This window comes from Siphateles boraxobius, unplaced genomic scaffold, assembly GCF_051911475.1.
Source record: "Siphateles boraxobius isolate OS27281-9 unplaced genomic scaffold, OSU_SipBor_1 269, whole genome shotgun sequence".
NCBI lineage: Eukaryota > Metazoa > Chordata > Actinopteri > Cypriniformes > Leuciscidae > Siphateles > Siphateles boraxobius.
Window position 1 is genome coordinate 486,722 of NW_027508886.1, and position 18,873 is coordinate 505,594.

The 18,873-nt window shown below is 45.1% G+C and overlaps 10 non-coding genes across 10 annotated transcripts; all 10 read right to left on the reverse strand.

Moving 5' to 3' along the window:
• Positions 1–226: 226 nt before the first annotated feature.
• Positions 227–299, reverse strand: trnaf-gaa (transfer RNA phenylalanine (anticodon GAA)). Its single transcript has one exon. It is a non-coding gene; the product is annotated as a tRNA-Phe (tRNA).
• Positions 300–608: 309 nt separating this feature from the next.
• trnaq-uug (transfer RNA glutamine (anticodon UUG)) lies at positions 609–680 on the reverse strand. The gene has a single exon. It is a non-coding gene; the product is annotated as a tRNA-Gln (tRNA).
• Positions 681–902: 222 nt separating this feature from the next.
• trnai-aau (transfer RNA isoleucine (anticodon AAU)) lies at positions 903–976 on the reverse strand. The gene has a single exon. It is a non-coding gene; the product is annotated as a tRNA-Ile (tRNA).
• An 88-nt stretch (positions 977–1,064) lies between these two features.
• On the reverse strand, positions 1,065–1,136 carry trnas-aga (transfer RNA serine (anticodon AGA)). Its single transcript has one exon. It is a non-coding gene; the product is annotated as a tRNA-Ser (tRNA).
• A 6,765-nt stretch (positions 1,137–7,901) lies between these two features.
• Positions 7,902–7,973, reverse strand: trnaq-uug (transfer RNA glutamine (anticodon UUG)). Its single transcript has one exon. It is a non-coding gene; the product is annotated as a tRNA-Gln (tRNA).
• Positions 7,974–8,197: 224 nt separating this feature from the next.
• trnai-aau (transfer RNA isoleucine (anticodon AAU)) lies at positions 8,198–8,271 on the reverse strand. The gene has a single exon. It is a non-coding gene; the product is annotated as a tRNA-Ile (tRNA).
• Positions 8,272–8,359: 88 nt separating this feature from the next.
• Positions 8,360–8,431, reverse strand: trnap-agg (transfer RNA proline (anticodon AGG)). Its single transcript has one exon. It is a non-coding gene; the product is annotated as a tRNA-Pro (tRNA).
• A 2,863-nt stretch (positions 8,432–11,294) lies between these two features.
• trnaq-cug (transfer RNA glutamine (anticodon CUG)) lies at positions 11,295–11,366 on the reverse strand. The gene has a single exon. It is a non-coding gene; the product is annotated as a tRNA-Gln (tRNA).
• Positions 11,367–11,768: 402 nt separating this feature from the next.
• On the reverse strand, positions 11,769–11,841 carry trnaf-gaa (transfer RNA phenylalanine (anticodon GAA)). The gene has a single exon. It is a non-coding gene; the product is annotated as a tRNA-Phe (tRNA).
• Positions 11,842–12,096: 255 nt separating this feature from the next.
• trnap-agg (transfer RNA proline (anticodon AGG)) lies at positions 12,097–12,168 on the reverse strand. Its single transcript has one exon. It is a non-coding gene; the product is annotated as a tRNA-Pro (tRNA).
• Between the last annotated feature and the right edge of the window lie 6,705 nt (positions 12,169–18,873).

Below are 18,873 nucleotides of genomic sequence, written 5' to 3' on the forward strand. Positions count from 1 at the left end.
CCGCCACGTCAGCAGTTGCGCATCACCTCTGTTTTTTCCCTCCCTTCCGCGAAGAACCTAAAAAATGTTCTACCGAGATTTGAACTCGGATCGCTGGATTCAAAGCCCAGAGTGCTAACCATTACACCATGGAACCAACACACCCTCCCAGCTGTCTGTCTGAGAGGCAGATAGCGATGAGGCTAGGTGGAATCAGGTAGCCTAAAGGAGGCGGGCGTGGTTCCTCTGCCGAAACCCGAGATTGAACCAGGGACCTTTAGATCTTCAGTCTAACACTCTCCCAACTGAGCTATTTCGGCCAGATACTCGTGCTGTTTAGCCTGGCAAATGAAGGTCCCACCGAGATTTGAATTCGGATCACTGGATTCAGAGCCCAGAGTGCTAACCCTTACACCATGGAACCTCGGCGTGTGTCAACTTTTCCCATGAGGTGCAGAGATTTAAGTCATTCAGTCCAGAAGCGCGATAGCAAGGAGCAAAAGAAGCCTTTGCCTTTTAAGCCCATGTTTCCCCAATTCCGACTCGGTTTGAGAGTGCCAATTTCACCGCTACGTCAACAGTTGCGCATCACCTCTGTTTTTCCCCTCCCTTCCGCAAAGATCCTAAAAAGGTTCCACCGAGATTTGAACTCGGATCGCTGGATTCAAAGCCCAGAGTGCTAACCATTACACCATGAAACCAAAACACCCTGCTAACTGGCTGTCTGAGAGGTGGAATAAGGTAGAGTAAAAGAGGCAGAGGTTGTTCCTCTGCCGAAACCCGGGATTTACGCTTTCAGTCTAACGCTCTCCCAACTGAGCTATTTCGGCCAGGTACTTGTGTGGTTTAGCCAGCATGGATGTATGGGAGACCGCCCGTCATTTTCGAGAAGAGCAGAACGAAGGTCACAGAGAGAAAATGAGTGGCCCGTACGGGGATCGAACCCGCGACCTTGGGGTTATTAGCACCACGCTCTAACCAACTGAGCTAACCGGCCTCTCTCTGGCACATTTTATCCCCAATTGCTCAGAAATATCCTGGTTGCCCTAATCAGGCTGAAGAGATTAAAAGCAAAGCCTAATAATGGGCTCGTCCGGGATTTGAACCCGGGACCTCTCGCACTCTAAGCGAGAATCATACCCCTAGACCAACGAGCCGAAACATACATCCTCCGTGCTGCTGTCGGGCCGCAAACATTTCAGCTTCCATGGCTTAAAGCGCAATTTTCTTATTAAATCAACAATTAAAAGGTAGCCAGTGCAAAGTTTCCAGCACAGAGGAAATGGGGCCTCTTTTTTTGTGGTCATTGGAAATCACGCTGCAGGACCTGCACACGAATAATGAGAAGCTTACTTACAGGAGCCTGGTCTGCAACACTAGACCCAGTTGATGTTGCAGGAGCAGAGGCAGCACTTGGCTGGACAGAAGGCTGTGGAGGAGACTGCAGAGGAGGCTGAGCAGGGCGCAGAGGAGGAGACTGCAGAGGAGGCTGGGCAGGGCGCAGAGGAGGAGACTGCAGAGGAGGCTGGGCAGGGTGCACAGGAGGAGACTGCAGAGGAGGCTGGGCAGGGTGCAGAGGAGGAGACTGCAGAGGAGGCTGGGCAGGGCGCTGCAGTCCTGTGGGTGGCTGTAGTGAGGATGGTCCTGGTGCAAAAGGACAGGGGTTGAAAGCCTTGCTGGAAAGATGGGAGATGCTCTTTCCAGTGGACAGGAAGCTCTGCAGGCGACTGGGACACCTGGCCAGGGGTCCACAATGCTGGAGGAGCAGGATAAGGGGCAGGAGCAGGGGCAGTAGCACGAGCCAGGGCAGGGGCAGGGCCTCTCGAGCCTGCAGTGGCTGGAGCGTAAAAAAACACAACAAAATTATCTTATTGTTTTAGACTTTCACTGCATGACTTTCTCAGCTCTGCTGGACAGCTACTGCGATTACAAGGTTTACTGCAAAGCATGTATGATTAGTAGAGAGATGACATGATGATGAAAAGATGGAAGGAAGCAGTGAAAATCATCCTGTTTTTCATCCAAGCACCATTAGAAGAAATACAAGAAGAAAAAAAGATGGGATCAGCCAAGTGTGAAGCGAAGCAGACCAAACACTACAACAGCCACTTATTCCAAGGGGAGTGTGAGATGACAAGAATGAGCTTTAGTCAGTGATTACGATAAAAAATGAAATAAAACCTTTTACATACACCTTTAAATTATCTTTTTTCCTATCTTTTTTCCACCTGAGAAGTGCCATTCCTCTGTGTTGTGAAATAAAATAATATGTCATTTAAAAAATACTGTTTTGTTTTATTTGTAATTGTTTGTAAAATATTGTTTAAGATTTACATACCTTGAGGAAGTTGTTCCTCAGCTTGCGAGGCTACAGTTGCCATCTCCAGGTCATCTTCCTCCTCAAAAAAATCCGTAGCAGCAGAGTCTGTAAAATAACATAAAACACTAAGCACATGTCACCAACACACTTGTATGCGTTAAGTGATACTCACCACATGTAAAGAGCTGTCTCCGGGCTGCGGACTCAGACGCAGGATGTACACGTGGTCCTGCAGCTGTTGAACACGTATTTTCGTTAGACATATATACTGCATAATATATAATGTAATGATTTTAAAGCTTGCAAATCACTTACAGGGTTTGGCTGGAGCCAAAATCTTCTGTGCCAGCTGTGAAGCAAATAAATGCTTCCCCCGCGCCAACAGGGCCTTCACATTGGTCGCCAGCAGTGGCCTGTTCTTAGTGGCAGTAGGTGGAGGAGGAACAGACACAGTGGCAGTGGGCACAGCAGCAGTGAGGACAGATGCAGTGGGCACAGTGGTGGTGGGCACGTGGGCTGGAGCCTGCCTCTTCAGCACGTATGCTTTGAAAAGGGCCATATTGGTGTTAGGCCTGGTCTTTGCCTTCTTCAGGTAGGTGATGAGAGCCTGGGCCTCCTTGCTTGGGTCCTCATACACCTCCTTCATTGACCTACCCTTAAAATCCCCAAACTCCACCATCAGACATCCAGAGTCTCCTGTCCTCTGGGCCTCCTGCAGCATGGCCTGTTTTATATGATACACCTCCACAGCCTCGCCTACCTCCCTGATCTGCGAGGTGTATCTGAGGAACAGGTGTTTGTTGTCCGACAGCGGGTTGTCCCTCTCCTCCTCCCCCAAAATGCTGCTGACCAGATAGCAGGCATACCCCAGTGAGTTCTCCAGCAGCCACAGGAACCTCTGACCCTGGTGTTTCCCAAACTGGATCTTGCAGTGAGCCAGAACCAGGAACTGGTCTCCAGGATTCCCTCCATTCTGCCTCACAAAGGCAGTGGCCTCAGCCAGGACCTCCTCCTTACACCTGGCCTTCCCTGCCAACACGATCTTCCTCCTATTGGCCTCCTCAGTTGGCCCCATAAGGAGTCGACCCTCAGAGGTTCTTCGTAAAACCGGGTATGCATACATAATCTGAAAGGACACAGGCATAAACAGAACGTTACATAGCTGTCATATTCCAACTGAAAGTATTTTACTACAGAATTTCTTTTTAATGTAATTAATTATTATAATATTATAATAATTAATGATTATTATTATTATGAGCATAAGCATTATTGTTTTTATACAACTGTGAATCACTTTGAATTGCCTTGTGTACAAATTGTAAATAGTGTGATGAACTAATTAATAAGAAAATAAATAACACTTCTTGGTACAATCTTGCTGGTATCATGCCATGCTTAACTCTCTGGGGTCGAGAAACGCGCCGGCGCGTTTTGCTGTTTTTTTTCCACATAGCAGCAACATAGACTTAAAATACTCCGTCATTTTTGGTCATATAAATAAAATCAACACATGATTATAAACTATAGAGGGTCTTCTTTTTTTTGTGTACACTCACATTAACATCAAAACCGTGTGCTTTTGTAAAATGAAGAAAATAAACAGGGTGTGCTTTCTGCCTCTCTGTCTCCGTTAAAAAAAATTCTGGTGCACGTCTCTAAACTTAAACAAAGCTCAGCGAATACTATTCACACAAGCACGAGCAATATATCTTTATTATCATTTAAGTTTGTACTTTTAAAATATCTAATTCAAAACTAAAATAAATATTCTCTGTTTATGTAATCTATTAAAAAAGAGAGAGGTGTCAGCCGATCTCATTATCGTTCTCTTAGCTCATTATTCTGCTAATCTGACACGCCCACGGAGAGCGCGTGTGGTATTCAAACGCAAATGATCTGAAGCAACACATGCAAAGTGTCAACGCCCCTCATAAACGCGATGACACAACAAATGTAATCATCAGATTAATGTACCCTATTTCTTCTTGCGAGGCTGTGTGAGGAATAATCCTGGGACATTTACCTCAGAACATGTACTGTTTTTTTTTCATTTCGAGGAGCAACGGATCCATCTGATAAGTAAGTTTTTTTTTATTATTGTTCTAATCGCGATATCATAGTGTATGTAAACCGCAAAAAGACTGTTTAAATATGAATCGCGTCTGTGTGTGAATGAATGAACTGAACAGTTTTTACCAAACCCTATTGCTATACTGAGATGAGTGAAAATCGACTGAAATATGTTGAAATAACGTTAAAATGTCTTTGTATTAGCAACGTATTAAACTGCAAATTAATATGTATGCCCTAATATAGGCTCATAAAAACAAAAAACGACATGCCTATGTTACAGACGAAATATGAAAGACAACATTTCGTCGACTAGTTTTGGATAGATTATTAACTGTTTACTGTAAACTAGACTACTGCCACATTGAATAAGCTTTTGTTCACCAATTTCTGCTCAAATGTTATATATTAGGCTATGTTTGTTTTGTCAGAAATAAAGTCATCAACTAGGATGCTATTATAGTCTTTGTTCCAATGTAGGCTTTATTCAAACTAATGAATCCTTAACTTTGAAATATGTATGATAAAATGTATACTTTAGTTTTTACAAAGAAATATGAAATATCCATCTGAGAAGTACGTTTTTTTATTAGTGTTCTAATTGCGATATCATAGTGTATGTAAACTGCAAAAAGACTGTTTAAATATGAATCGCGTCTGTGTGTGAATGAATGAACTGAACAGTTTTTACCAAACCCTATTGCTATACTGAGATGAGTGAAAATCGACTGAAATATGTTGAAATAACGTTAAAATGTCTTTGTATTAGCAACATATTAAACTGCAAATTAATATTTATATGCCCTAATATAGGCTATCATAAAAACAACAAACGATATGCCTATGTTACAGAAGAAATATGAAAGACAACATTTCGTTGACTAGTTTTTGGATAGATTATTAACTGTTTACTGTAGCCTAAACTATAGACTACTGCCACATTGAATAAGCTTTTGTTCACCAATTTCTGCTCAAATGTTAAATATATTAGGCTATGTTTGTTTTGTCAAAAATAAAGTCATCAACTAGGATGCTATTATAGTGTTTGTTCCAATGTAGGCTTTATTCAAACTAATGAATCCTTAACTTTGAAATATGTATGATAAAATGTATACTTTAGTTTTTACAAAGAAATATTACACTTGAAATATTGTTATTTTAATTGTTGCTGTAATTGTAACCTTTTTAATAAAATAGCAAATAATATATTTACAAGGTAGATGTAAACAAAATCTTAAAAGGTCAATATAAGCCTTCTCTTCAAATTATTTGTATTGTGTTTTATTAGTGACAAATTTGGGGAGAGGATACATATCCAAAACTTTCTGAAAATACAGTATGAGAATTAACTACACAATTACTAGAGATGTTCACCTTGGATATTATACAATTTGCAAGCAAAAATACAAGTGGAAAAATACTATTTTTTTATAGATTTTTCCAACTGTGAACCAATTTTGTAGTATATATACACATTTCTTTTCTTGTGTCCTTGTATTCTTTCTTGTGGCTCAGTGACACACCTGTGAAAAGCTCATTATGCAGGCTCATTAAGCAGGTCTTTTGTCTTCACAGGTGTGAATCAGACCATTATACATGAGTCACGCCCATTTCGCATATTGCCTTTCCAAACAAAAAGTGTTTTACTAAATTTAAATCAATGTGTTGTTTTATGTGAATGATTTGGAAGGATGATTTTCAGATCATTTTGAAGCAAAAATCCTAGGCGAGAACATCCATTAGTCAAAAGTCTTGTGGACACATATTTAGTATGTGTTTTGTGGCCTTATTTCAGAGATTTTAAGTTTTAGTTTTTTCAATAACCATGCATAAACAATATTCTCTCAAAAATACAAACATGTACATACATCTTGCTAACATATTATGGTAGCCCTGTTTGTGCTATATAGAGTGAATTTACACCTTTGCCATTAACATGTTTATAAATAACTGAAAAAGCACAAATGTTAGAGCATGTCAGAACACCTCCAGGACCCCAAAAACACATAGGACCCCAGAGGGTTAAATCGTTTTGTTTTGTTTAGCTTTTGTGGCAGAGATTACTAAGAAACACCAAATATAACATAAAGGCGTTTATGACAATTCATAATAATATGATCATCAAACAGATCTAAAACTTAAAATGGTATATCAAATCGTTTTGGTATATCTTTTATATCATAGTTGAGAATCATTTGTTGAAACAAAAAAACACTTGTTTTTGCCTATTCATGTCTTTTTAAATATGTATAACATAGTATTTAAAAAGATAACATAAATATGTATACTGGTGTATAACATAGTATAGTATAACATATATGAATTAAACTTTTTTTTTAAAGGTTTTAGTAAAAATCTTCTTGTGCTCAAAATAATGTAATGAATGACAAAAATGAGGATGGAGGAATCGAATGAAAGCTTTTTTATACATTGGAATACTTGATCACTCGAGCGTCACTTCATAGCGTCATCAGCAGCGCTCAAAGGATCTGCCCTCATGTTGTTGCAGTTTGTTTATTTAAGAAATTCATAATAAATAATAATAAAGCAAGATACCCTGTTGAAATATGTGTAATGTGTGGTTTATATAAACTGCAATGGTAAAGTATACTTTAAAACAGATTGTGACCGATGTGAAGGGGGAGGAGAATGTATACGTGCGTCACGTTTAGTCAATAAAACACTTCCGCATAGGATACACCTGTGTATCCTCGCTCATGACTCCTCTGAAAGCCTCCTCACTCCTCGATCCTCGCCTCCTCGCGGTGCAATTAGAGAATTGAGATGTCCTTCAAGATGGCTGAGCTCGATCGGTTTCCGGGTCAAAGGATGGAGGACAGAGGAACGAGGAGACGAGGAGGGATATTGAGAAGCACCCTATGTTTCCCCAATTCCGACTCGGTTTGAGAGTGCCAATTTCACCGCCACGTCAGCAGTTGCGCATCACCTCTGTTTTTTCCCTCCCTTCCGCGAAGAACCTAAAAAATGTTCTACCGAGATTTGAACTCGGATCGCTGGATTCAAAGCCCAGAGTGCTAACCATTACACCATGGAACCAACACACCCTCCCAGCTGTCTGTCTGAGAGGCAGATAGCGATGAGGCTAGGTGGAATCAGGTAGCCTAAAGGAGACGGGCGTGGTTCCTCTGCCGAAACCCGAGATTGAACCAGGGACCTTTAGATCTTCAGTCTAACACTCTCCCAACTGAGCTATTTCAGCCAGGTACTTGTGCTGTTTAGCCTGGCAAATGAAGGTCCCACCGAGATTTGAATTCGGATCACTGGATTCAGAGCCCAGAGTGCTAACTCTTACACCATGGAACCTCGGCGTGTGTCAACTTTTCCCATGAGGTGCAGAGATTTAAGTCATTCAGTCCAGAAGCGCGATAGCAAGGAGCAAAAGAAGCCTTTGTCTTTTAAGCCCATGTTTCCCCAATTCCGACTCGGTTTGAGAGTGCCAATTTCACCGCCACGTCAGCAGTTGCGCATCACCTCTGTTTTTCCCCTCCCTTCCACAAAGATCCTAAAAAGGTTCCACCGAGATTTGAACTCGGATCACTGGATTCAAAGCCCAGAGTGCTAACCATTACACCATGGAACCAAAACACCCTGCTAACTGGCTGTCTGAGAGGTGGAATATGGTAGACTAAAAGAGGCGGAGGTTGTTCCTCTGCCAAAACCCGGGACCTTTAAATCTTCAGTCTAACGCTTTCCCAACTGAGCTATTTCGGCCAGGTACTTGTGTGGTTTAGCCAGCATGGATGTATGGGAGACCGCCCGTCATTTTCGAGAAGAGCAGAACGAAGGTCACAGAGAGAAAATGAGTGGCCCGTACGGGGATCGAACCCGCGACCTTGGCGTTATTAGCACCACGCTCTAACCAACTGAGCTAACCGGCCTCTCTCTGGCACATTTTATCCCCAATTGCTCAGAAATATCCTGGTTGCCCTAATCAGGCTGAAGAGATTAAAAGCAAAGCCTAATAATAGGCTCGTCCGGGATTTGAACCCGGGATCTCTCGCACCCTGAGCGAGAATCATACCCCTAGACCAACGAGCCGAAACATACATCCTCCGTGCTGCTGTCGGGCCGCAAACATTTCAGCTTCCATGGCTTAAAGCGCAATTTTCTTATTAAATCAACAATTAAAAGGTAGCCGGTGCAAAGTTTCCAGCACAGAGGAAATGGGGCCTCTTTTTTTGTGGTCATTGGAAATCACGCTGCAGGACCTGCACACGAATAATGAGAAGCTTACTTACAGGAGCCTGGTCCGCAACACTGGACCCAGTTGATGTTGCAGGAGCAGAGGCAGCACTTGGCTGGACAGAAGGCTGTGGAGGAGACTGCAGAGGAGGCTGAGCAGGGCGCAGAGGAGGAGACTGCAGAGGAGGCTGGGCAGGGCGCAGAGGAGGAGACTGCAGAGGAGGCTGGGCAGGGTGCACAGGAGGAGACTGCAGAGGAGGCTGGGCAGGGTGCAGATGAGGAGACTGCAGAGGAGGCTGGGCAGGGCGCTGCAGTCCTGTGGGTGGCTGTAGTGAGGATAGTCCTGGTGCAAAAGGACAGGGGTTGAAAGCCTTGCTGGAAAGATGGGAGATGCTCTTTCCAGTGGACAGGAAGCTCTGCAGGCGACTGGGACACCTGGCCAGGGGTCCACAATGCTGGAGGAGCAGGATAAGGGGCAGGAGCAGGGGCAGTAGCACGAGCCGGGGCAAGAGCAGGGCCTCTCGAGCCTGCAGTGGCTGGAGAAAAAAGAAAAAACTTACCCACTTACAGGGTTTGGCTGGAGACAAAATCTTTTGTGCCAGCTGTGAAGCAAATAAATGCTTCCCCCGCGCCAACAGGGCCTTCACATTGGTCGCCAGCAGTGGGCTGTTCTTAGTGGCAGTAGGTGGAGGAGGAACAGACACAGTGGCAGTGGGCACAGCAGCAGTGAGGACAGATGCAGTGGGCACAGTGGCGGTGGGCACGTGGGCTGGAGCCTGCCTCTTCAGCACGTATGCTTTGAAAAGGGCCATATTGGTGTTAGGCCCGGCCTTTACCTTCTTCAGGTAGGTGATGAGAGCCTGGGCCTCCTTGCTTGGGTCCTCATACACCTCCTTTATTGACCTACCCTTAAAATCCCCAAACTCCACCATCAGACACCAAGAGTCTCCTGTCCTCTGGGCCTCCTGCAGCATGGCCTGTTTTTTTCTGATACACCTCTACAGCCTCGCCTACCTCCCTGATCTGCGAGGTGTATCTGAGGAACAGGTGTTTGTTGTCCGACAGCGGGTTGTCCCTCTCCTCCTCCCCCAAAATGCTGCTGACCAGATAGCAGGCATACCACAGTGAGTTCTTCAGCAGCCACAGGAACCTCTGACCCTGGTGTTTCCCAAACTGGATCTTGCAGTGAGCCAGAACCAGGAACTGGTCTCCAGGATTCCCTCCATTCTGCCTCACAAAGGCAGTGGCCTCAGCCAAGACCTCCTCTTTACACCTGGCCCTCCCTGCCAACACGATCTTCCTCCTATTGGCCTCCTCAGTTGGCCCCATAAGGAGTCGACCCTCAGAGGTTCTTCGTAAAACCGGGTATGCATACATAATCTGAAAGGACACAGGCATAAACAGAACGTTACATAGCTGTCATATTCCAACTGAAAGTATTTTACTACAGCATTTTTTTTATGTAATTAATTATTATAATATTATAATAATTAATGATTATTATTATTATGAGCATAAGCATTATTGTTTTTTATACAACTGTGAATCACTTTGAATTGCCTTGTGTACAAATTGTAAATAGTGTGATGAACTAATTAATAAGAAAATAAATAACACTTCTTGGTACAATCTTGCTGGTATCATGCCATGCTTAAATCGTTTTGTTTTGTTTAGCTTTTGTGGCAGAGATTACTAAGAAACACCAAATATAACATAAAGGCGTTTATGACAATTCATAATAATATGATCATCAAACAGATCTAAAACTTAAAATGGTATATCAAATCGTTTTGGTATATCTTTTATAACATAGTTGAGAATCATTTGTTGAAACAAAAAAACACTTGTTTTTGCCTATCCATGTCTTTTTAAATATGTATAACATAGTATTTAAAAAGATAACATAAATATGTATACTGGTGTATAACATAGTATAGTATAACATATATGAATTAAACTTTTTTTTTAACAGGTTTTAGTAAAAATCTTCCTGTGCTCAAAATAATGTAATGAATGACACAAAAAATACTAAATTAACAACAACAAAAAAATGGTTTAAGGAGGATATAGCTTAATTAGCGGTCGGCTAATTATCTTGACAGTAGTGACATGTTTTTAACTGTATATCATGGTAAAGTTGCAGGTTCACATGTACAGAAGAAAACGTGTGCTATTACACGCTAGCTGGCTTTATTGCCATGTTTAATTGTCTAAAAACAAACACTGTTTATGAATAAATAATGATCGATTATAGAGTCGTGAAGAATAGACTTACCTGTTGCAAAGATTGCAAAGATGACGATAATAACAGCGGTCGCCGATTGGTCAAAAGTAAGCCACAGGAGCAGAGCCAGGAGAGAAACGCGATTGGTCAAAAGTAAGCCACAGGAGAGAAAGGCGATTGGTCAAAAGTAAGCCACAGGAGAGAAACACGATTGGTCAAAAGTAAGCCACAGGAGAGAACGCGATTGGTCAAAGGTAAGCCACAGCAGAGAAACACAATTGGCTCACGTGGGCTTACTTTGGGCTTACTTTGGCTCAATCGGTAGGAAGCAGTAGGCGCAAGCGAGAGGTAGTGGGATCGATGCCTGCATTCTCCAGTGCTGTCCATCCTTTTTACGCCCCACTTCAAGGGGCACTACCTAGATGAGCTCTTGCGGCTCAGTGCTGCCGAAAAAGTTTTTTCGAACGAGGTACTGCACACATTCCTGGCAAAAGCAGGTCCCACCGAAATTTGAACTCGGATCGCTGGATTCAGAGCCCAGAGTGCTAACCATTACACCATGGAACCTTGGCGTGTGTCAACTTTTCCCATGAGCAGCAGAGATTTAAGTCATTGAGTCCAGAAGCACGATAGCAAGGATTTAAGTCATTGAGTCCAGAAGCACGATAGCAAGGAGCAAATGAAGCCTTTGCTTTTTAAGCTATGTTTCCCCAATTCCGACTCGGTTTGAGAGTGCCAATTTCACCGCCACGTCAGCAGTTGCGCATCACCTCTGTTTTTTCCCTCCCTTCCGCAAAAAACCTAAAAAGGTTCCACCGAGATTTGAACTCGGATTTCTGGATTCAAACCCCAGAGTGCTAATCATTACACCATGGAACCAACACACTCTGCTAGCTGGCTGTCTGAGAGGCAGATAGCGATGAGGCTAGGTGGAATCAGGTAGACTAAAAGAGGCGGAAGTGGTTCCTCTGCCGAAACCCGGTATTGAACCAGGGACCTTTAGATCTTCAGTCTAACGCTCTCCCAACTGAGCCATTTCGGACAGATACTTGCATGGTTTAGCCAGCAGGGATGTCTGGGAGACCGCCCGTCATTTTCGAGAAGAGCAGAGCGAAGGTCCCAGAGAGAAAATGAGTGGCCCGTACGGGGATGAAACCCGCGACCTTGGCGTTACTAGCACCACGCTCTAAGCAACTTAGCTAACCGGCCTCTCTCTGGCACATTTTATCCCCAATTTCTCACAAATATCCTGGTTGCCCTAATCAGGCTGACGAGATTAAAAGCAAAGCCTAATAATGGGCTCGTCTGGGATTTGAACCCGGGACCTCTCGCACCCTAAGCGAGAATCATACCCCTAGACCAACGAGCCAAAACATACATCCTCCCTGCTGCTGCCGGGCCGCAAACATTTCAGCTTCCATGGCTTAAAGCGCAATTTTTTGATTAAATCTACTATTAAAAGGTAGCCAGTGCAAAGTTTCCAGCACAGAGGAAATGCGGCCTCTTTTTTTGTGGTCATTGGAAATCACGCTGCAGGACCTGCACACGAATAATGAGAAGCTTACTTACAGGAGCCTGGTCTGCAACACTGGACCCAGTTGATGTTGCAGGAGCAGAGGCAGCACTTGGCTGGACAGAAGGCTGTGGAGGAGACTGCAGAGGAGGCTGAGCAGGGCGCAGAGGAGGAGACTGCAGAGGGGCTGGGCAGGGCGCAGAGGAGGAGACTGCAGAGGAGGCTGGGCAGGCCGCAGAGGAGGAGACTGCAGAGGAGGCTGGGCAGGGCGCAGAGGAGGAGACTGCAGAGGAGGCTGGGCAGGGCGCTGCAGTCCTGTGGGTGGCTGTAGTGAGGATGGTCCTGGTGCAGAGGGACAGGGGTTGAAGGCCTTGCTGGAAAGATTGGAGTTGCTCTTTCCAGTGGACAGGAAGCTCTGCAGGCAACTGGGACACCTGGCCAGGGGTCCACAATGCTGGAGGAGCAGGAAAAGGGGCAGGAGCAGGGGCAGTAGCACGAGCCGGGGCAGGAGCAGGGCCTCTCGAGCCTGCAGTGGCTGGAGAAAAAAGAAAAAACTTACCCCGGACCTCTCGCACCCTAAGCGAGAATCATACCCCTATACCAATGAGCCGAAACATACATCCTCCCTGCTGCTGCCGAGCCGCAAACATTCCAGCTTGCATGGCTTAAAGCGCAATTTTTTTATTAAATCTACAATTAAAAGGTAGCCAGTGCAAAGTTTCCAGCACAGAGGAAATGCGGCCTCTTTTGTTGTGGTCATTGGAAATCACGCTGCAGCACTTGCATACGAATAATGAGAAGCTTACTTACAGGAGCCTGGTCTGCAACACTGGACCCAGTTGATGTTGCAGGAGCAGAGGCAGCACTTGGCTGGACAGAAGGCTGTGGAGGAGACTGCAGAGGAGGCTGAACAGGGCGCAGAGGAGGAGACTGTAGAGGAGGCTGGGCAGGGCGCAGAGGAGGAGACTGCAGAGGAGGCTGGGCAGGGCGCAGAGGAGGAGACTGCAGAGGAGGCTGGGCAGGGCGCAGAGGAGGAGACTGCAGAGGAGGCTGGGCAGGGCGCTGCAGTCCTGTGGGTGGCTGTAGTGAGGATGGTCCTGGTGCAGAGGGACAGGGGTTGAAGGCCTTGCTGGAAAGATGGGAGTTGCTCTTTCCAGTGGACAGGAAGCTCTGCAGGCGACTGGGACACCTGGCCAGGGGTCCACATTGCTGGAGGAGCAGGACAAGGGGCAGGAGCAGGGGCAGTAGCACGAGCCGGGGCAGGAGCAGGGCCTCTCGAGCCTGCAGTGGCTGGAGCGTAAAAAAACACAACAAAATTATCTTATTGTTTTAGACTTTCACTGCATGACTTTCTCAGCTCTGCTGGACAGCTACTGCGATTACAAGGTTTACTGCAAAGCATGTATGATTAGTAGAGAGATGACATGATGATTAAAAGATGGAAGGAAGCAGTGAAAATCATCCTGTTTTTCATCCAAGCACCATTAGAAGAAATACAAGAAGAAAAAAAGATGGGATCAGCCAAGTGTGAAGCGAAGCAGACCAAACACTACAACAGCCACTTATTCCAAGGGGAGTGGGGGAAGTGTGAGATGACAAGAATGAGCTTTAGTCAGTGATTACGATAAAACATTAAATAAAACCTTTTACATACACCTTTAAATTATCTTTTTTCCTTTGAGGATGTTCACTCCAAGAGTGAATGTAGATTGACACCTGAGAAGTGCCATTCCTCTGTGTTGTGAAATAAAATAATATGTCATTTAAAAAATACTGTTTTGTTTTATTTGTAATTGTTTGTAAAATATTGTTTAAGATTTACATACCTTGAGGAAGTTGTTCCTCAGCTTGCGAGGCTACAGTTGCCATCTCCAGGTCATCTTCCTCCTCAAAAAAATCCGTAGCAGCAGAGTCTGTAAAATAACATAAAACACTAAGCACATGTCACCAACACACTTGTATGCGTTAAGTGATACTCACCACATGTAAAGAGCTGTCTCCGGGCTGCGGACTCAGACGCAGGTGGTACACGTGGTCCTGCAGCTGTTGAACACGTATTTTCGTTAGACATATATACTGCATAATATATACTGTAATGATTTTAAAGCTTGCAAATCACTTACAGGGTTTGGCTGGAGACAAAATCTTTTGTGCCAGCTGTGAAGCAGATAAATGCTTCCCCCACGCCAACAGGGCCTTCACATTGGTCGCCAGCAGTGGCCTGTTCTTAGTGGCAGTAGGTGGAGGAGGAACAGACACAGTGGCAGTGGGCACAGCAGCAGTGAGGACAGATGCAGTGGGCACAGTGGTGGTGGGCACGTGGGCTGGAGCCTGCCTCTAAAGGCACGTATGCTTTGAAAAGGGCCATATTGGTGTTAGGCCCGGCCTTTGCCTTCTTCAGGTAGGTGATGATAATAGCCTGGGCCTCCTTGCTTGGGTCCTCATACACCTCCTTCATTGACCTACCCCTAAAATCCCCAAACTCCACCATCAGACATCCAGAGTCTCCTGTCCTCTGGGCCTCCTGCAGCATGGCCTGTTTTATATGACACACCTCCACAGCCTCGCCTACCTCCCTGATCTTCGAGGTGTATCTGAGGAACAGGTGTTTGTTGTCAGACAGCGGGTTGTCCCTCTCCTCCTCCCCCAAAATGCTGCTGACCAGATAGCAGGCATACCCCAGTGAGTTCTCCAGCAGCCACAGGAACCTCTGACCCTGGTGTTTCCCAAACTGGATCTTGCAGTGAGCCAGAACCAGGAACTGGTCTCCAGGATTCCCTCCATTCTGCCTCACAAAGGCAGTGGCCTCAGCCAGGACCTCCTCCTTACACCTGGCCCTCCCTGCCAACACGATCTTCCTCCTATTGGCCTCCTCAGTTGGCCCCATAAGGAGTCGACCCTCAGAGGTTCTTCGTAAAACCGGGTATGCATACATAATCTGAAAGGACACAGGCATAAACAGAACGTTACATAGCTGTCATATTCCAACTGAAAGTATTTTACTACAGCATTTCTTTTTTATGTAATTAATTATTATAATATTATAATAATTAATGATTATTATTATTATGCGCATAAGCATTATTGTTTTTACACAACTGTGAATCACTTTGAATTGCCTTGTGTACAAATTGTAAATAGTGTGATGAACTTTTTATTAAGAAAATCAATAACACTTCTTGGTACAATCTTGCTGGTATCATGCCATGCTTAAATCGTTTTGTTTTGTTTAGCTTTTGTGGCAGAGATTACTAAGAAACACCAAATATAACATAAAGGCGTTTATGACAATTCATAATAATATGATCATCAAACAGATCTAAAACTTAAAATGGTATATCAAATCGTTTTGGTATATCTTTTATAACATAGTTGAGAATCATTTGTTGAAACAAAAAAACACTTGTTTTTGTCAGGAATCAATCAGATTCATTCCCATCCACCACTCAAAGGTCACTCTCCCCGGAATATTAACCAGTCACACCTGTTCACAATCAGTCACCTCGTTACCCAGCCCTATAAAACACTCACGCACACCCCAGTCATTGTCAAGCCTCCAACAGGAGAAGACCGTTACCCACGATTTCCCGAAGTTTCCAAGTCTGCCAACGAAGATCCATCACGTAACTATACTCACCCCTGAATATACTCACCTTTGTCTCCCTGTCTTGCTGTCTCCAGTATTCCAGTCTGGTTCCCTGTTTCCCGAGTCCTGCCATTTGAATCCAAGTGCTCCACGTGTCCACCGAGATCTCCCTGTTCCTCCCTGGATCTGAAACAGAAAAGTATTCGTATCACTGGACATTGTCTACCCACGTCCAACTCTCTGAAGAAGGGTCTGCTCACCTGGGATCCTCTGCACGACGTGATCGTCAACGCACATGAACTTTGTCTCTGCACATATATCACTGTAAATAAACTCACGTTTGCTTTCACTTACCTCCGCCTCTGTGCCTGTATCCTGACAGAAGGCTTGACCAGAACAGAAAAGTTAAACAGCGCGATGGAAGCTACCCGCCATGGTGATAACCCTGTACAGTCTACAGCCGCTGTTCAAAATTCCGGTCAGTCTACGCTCAGCACTTCCGCAGACTCCACTTCTTCGATGATATGCTTCGCTAACCAAGCATCACGTCCAGCGCCATTCTCCGGACGGGTGGAGGATTGCAACGGGTTCCTGCTTCAGTGTTCGCTTGCTCTGGAACAGCAAAATCAGTTATATCCCACAGAAAGATCGAAAATCGCTTTTATCATCCAACAGTTATCCGGGGCTGCTTTGAGATGGGCTGAAACCATGTGGTTACAGGAGTCCACTACAACCTCATCGGTACAAGGGTTTGTAAACCATTTTAAAGAAGTTTTCGGACGACCAGTTGATGATTCTTCCACCAGTGACAAACTACTGCAACTATACCAAGGTCGAAGATCGGTTTCTGAGTATTCGTTGGAATTTCGCACTTTAGCCTCTGCAAGTGGGTGGAACGAGAAGGCGCTCATTTCTGTTTACTGACGTGGTCTGAATCCTGCTCTCCGTCTGCAAATGGCGATATATGATGACAGTCTGGGTGTTGAAAAATTTATCCAACAAGCTCTCCGTGTGCATCAACGATCTCAGGGCTGTTATCTAGAAAATCGCCGACCCACTAGTAATTCTCAGTATCCCACGGAAGCTCCGCCCGAAGCAGATGGAGAAAAGATGCAATTGGATACTTACCGACTGTCCCCAGCGGAACGTGCCCGGCGCCGTGAACTCAGGTTATGTCTGTATTGTGGAATGGGAGGACACTTTCGTCAGTCATGTCCGACTCGACCCCCCAGAATGCTTGTGAGTTCTGTCTTTACGGCCGATTCGGTATCAGCCCCACTAACTATTTCAGTGATCTTAAAATCCACGACTCTCCATGTTTCTGCCACAGCCATAGTGGACTCCGGGTCGGCAGGAAACTTCATTTCCGGAAGGCTCTGCCAAAAACTCCAGCTCGAGAAATCAGCCACCGCCAGACCATACTCCATCCATGCAGTGACGGGTGAAACCATAAATAAGGGGTATGTCACAGCTCAGATTAAACCCATCATCCTGGGTGTTGAAAATACACATCACGAACTTTTTGAACCTTTCATATTAGAGAACAGTCAGACTGATCTAATTCTGGGTCGCCCATGGCTTATTCGACATCAACCCAATATCAACTGGTCATCTGGTAAGATCCTGAACTGGGGGTGTAGGTGTGCATCCAGAACTGCCGAGTTGGCGACCACATCCATCGTTGATGCACCTAACATTGTCCCAGTAAACTCAACCTCCATCGAAAGCCCCACTGAGAGTCTGTCCGTTTCCATACCTACCTGTTATTCCTCGTTTGCAGATGTGTTCAATCCTGTCGAGGCTGCTAAATTACCCCCTCATCGAGCTTGGGATTGTGCGATCGACCTTGTTCCAGGAGAACCCATTCCTAAGGGACGAATCTACTCCCTGTCTATTCCCGAACAGAAAGCCATGCAACAGTACATTGAAGAGGCTCTGAAACAGGGGTATATCCGTTCCTCCACGTCACCTGCTGCTGCCAGCTTTTTCTTTGTTCCTAAGAAGGATGGCGGACTACGTCCTTGTATCGACTATCGAACCCTGAACAGAATAACCTTGAAGTTCAGCTATCCACTACCGTTGGTTCCTTCCTCACTGGAGCAGCTGCGTGAGGCCAAGATGTTCACTAAACTGGACTTGAGGAGCGCATATAACCTCATCCGAATTCGAGAAGGCGACGAATGGAAAACCGCGTTCATCACCCCTGCTGGCCACTACGAATATTTGGTTATGCCGTATGGACTGGTCAACGCTCCTTCCATCTTTCAAAGCTTTATGGACGAGGTACTCCGAGATTATCTGAACCGATTCGTAATAATCTACATCGATGACATTTTAATCTATTCCAAGGATCCAGTGGAACACCAACGACACGTCTCCTTAGTCCTCCAACGGCTACGTGAGTTCTCTTTGTTCCTAAAAGCAGAAAAATGCTCATTTCACCAAACTTCAGTCGAATTCCTAGGCTATCAACTCAGTGAAAGAGGAGTACAGATGGACGATCGCAAGACCAAGGCGATCACTTCCTGGCCAACCCCACAGACGGTAAAAGAATTGCAAAGATTCCTTGGCTTTGCCAACTTTTATCGGAGGTTCGTTCACCAGTACAGCCTGCTAACAGCTCCTCTAACGTCACTCCTAAAGGGAAAGCCAAAATCGCTGCTCTGGACTGAGGAAGCCGACCACGCATTCCAGTCTTTGAAAACCGCCTTCACCACTGCCCCTCTACTCCGACATCCTAATCCCGAAGAGATGTTCATCGTAGAAGTCGATGCCTCCACCACTGGAGTAGGAGCAGTGTTGTCTCAGTATTCCAATTTGTCACCCAAACCTATGCCATGTGCGTTCTTCTCCCACAAGTTGTCACCCGCCGAAGTAAACTATGATATCGGCAATCGGGAACTCCTGGCGGTAAAACTTGCGCTTGAAGAATGGCGACACTGGTTGGAGGGCGCCAAACACCCGTTCCTGGTTCT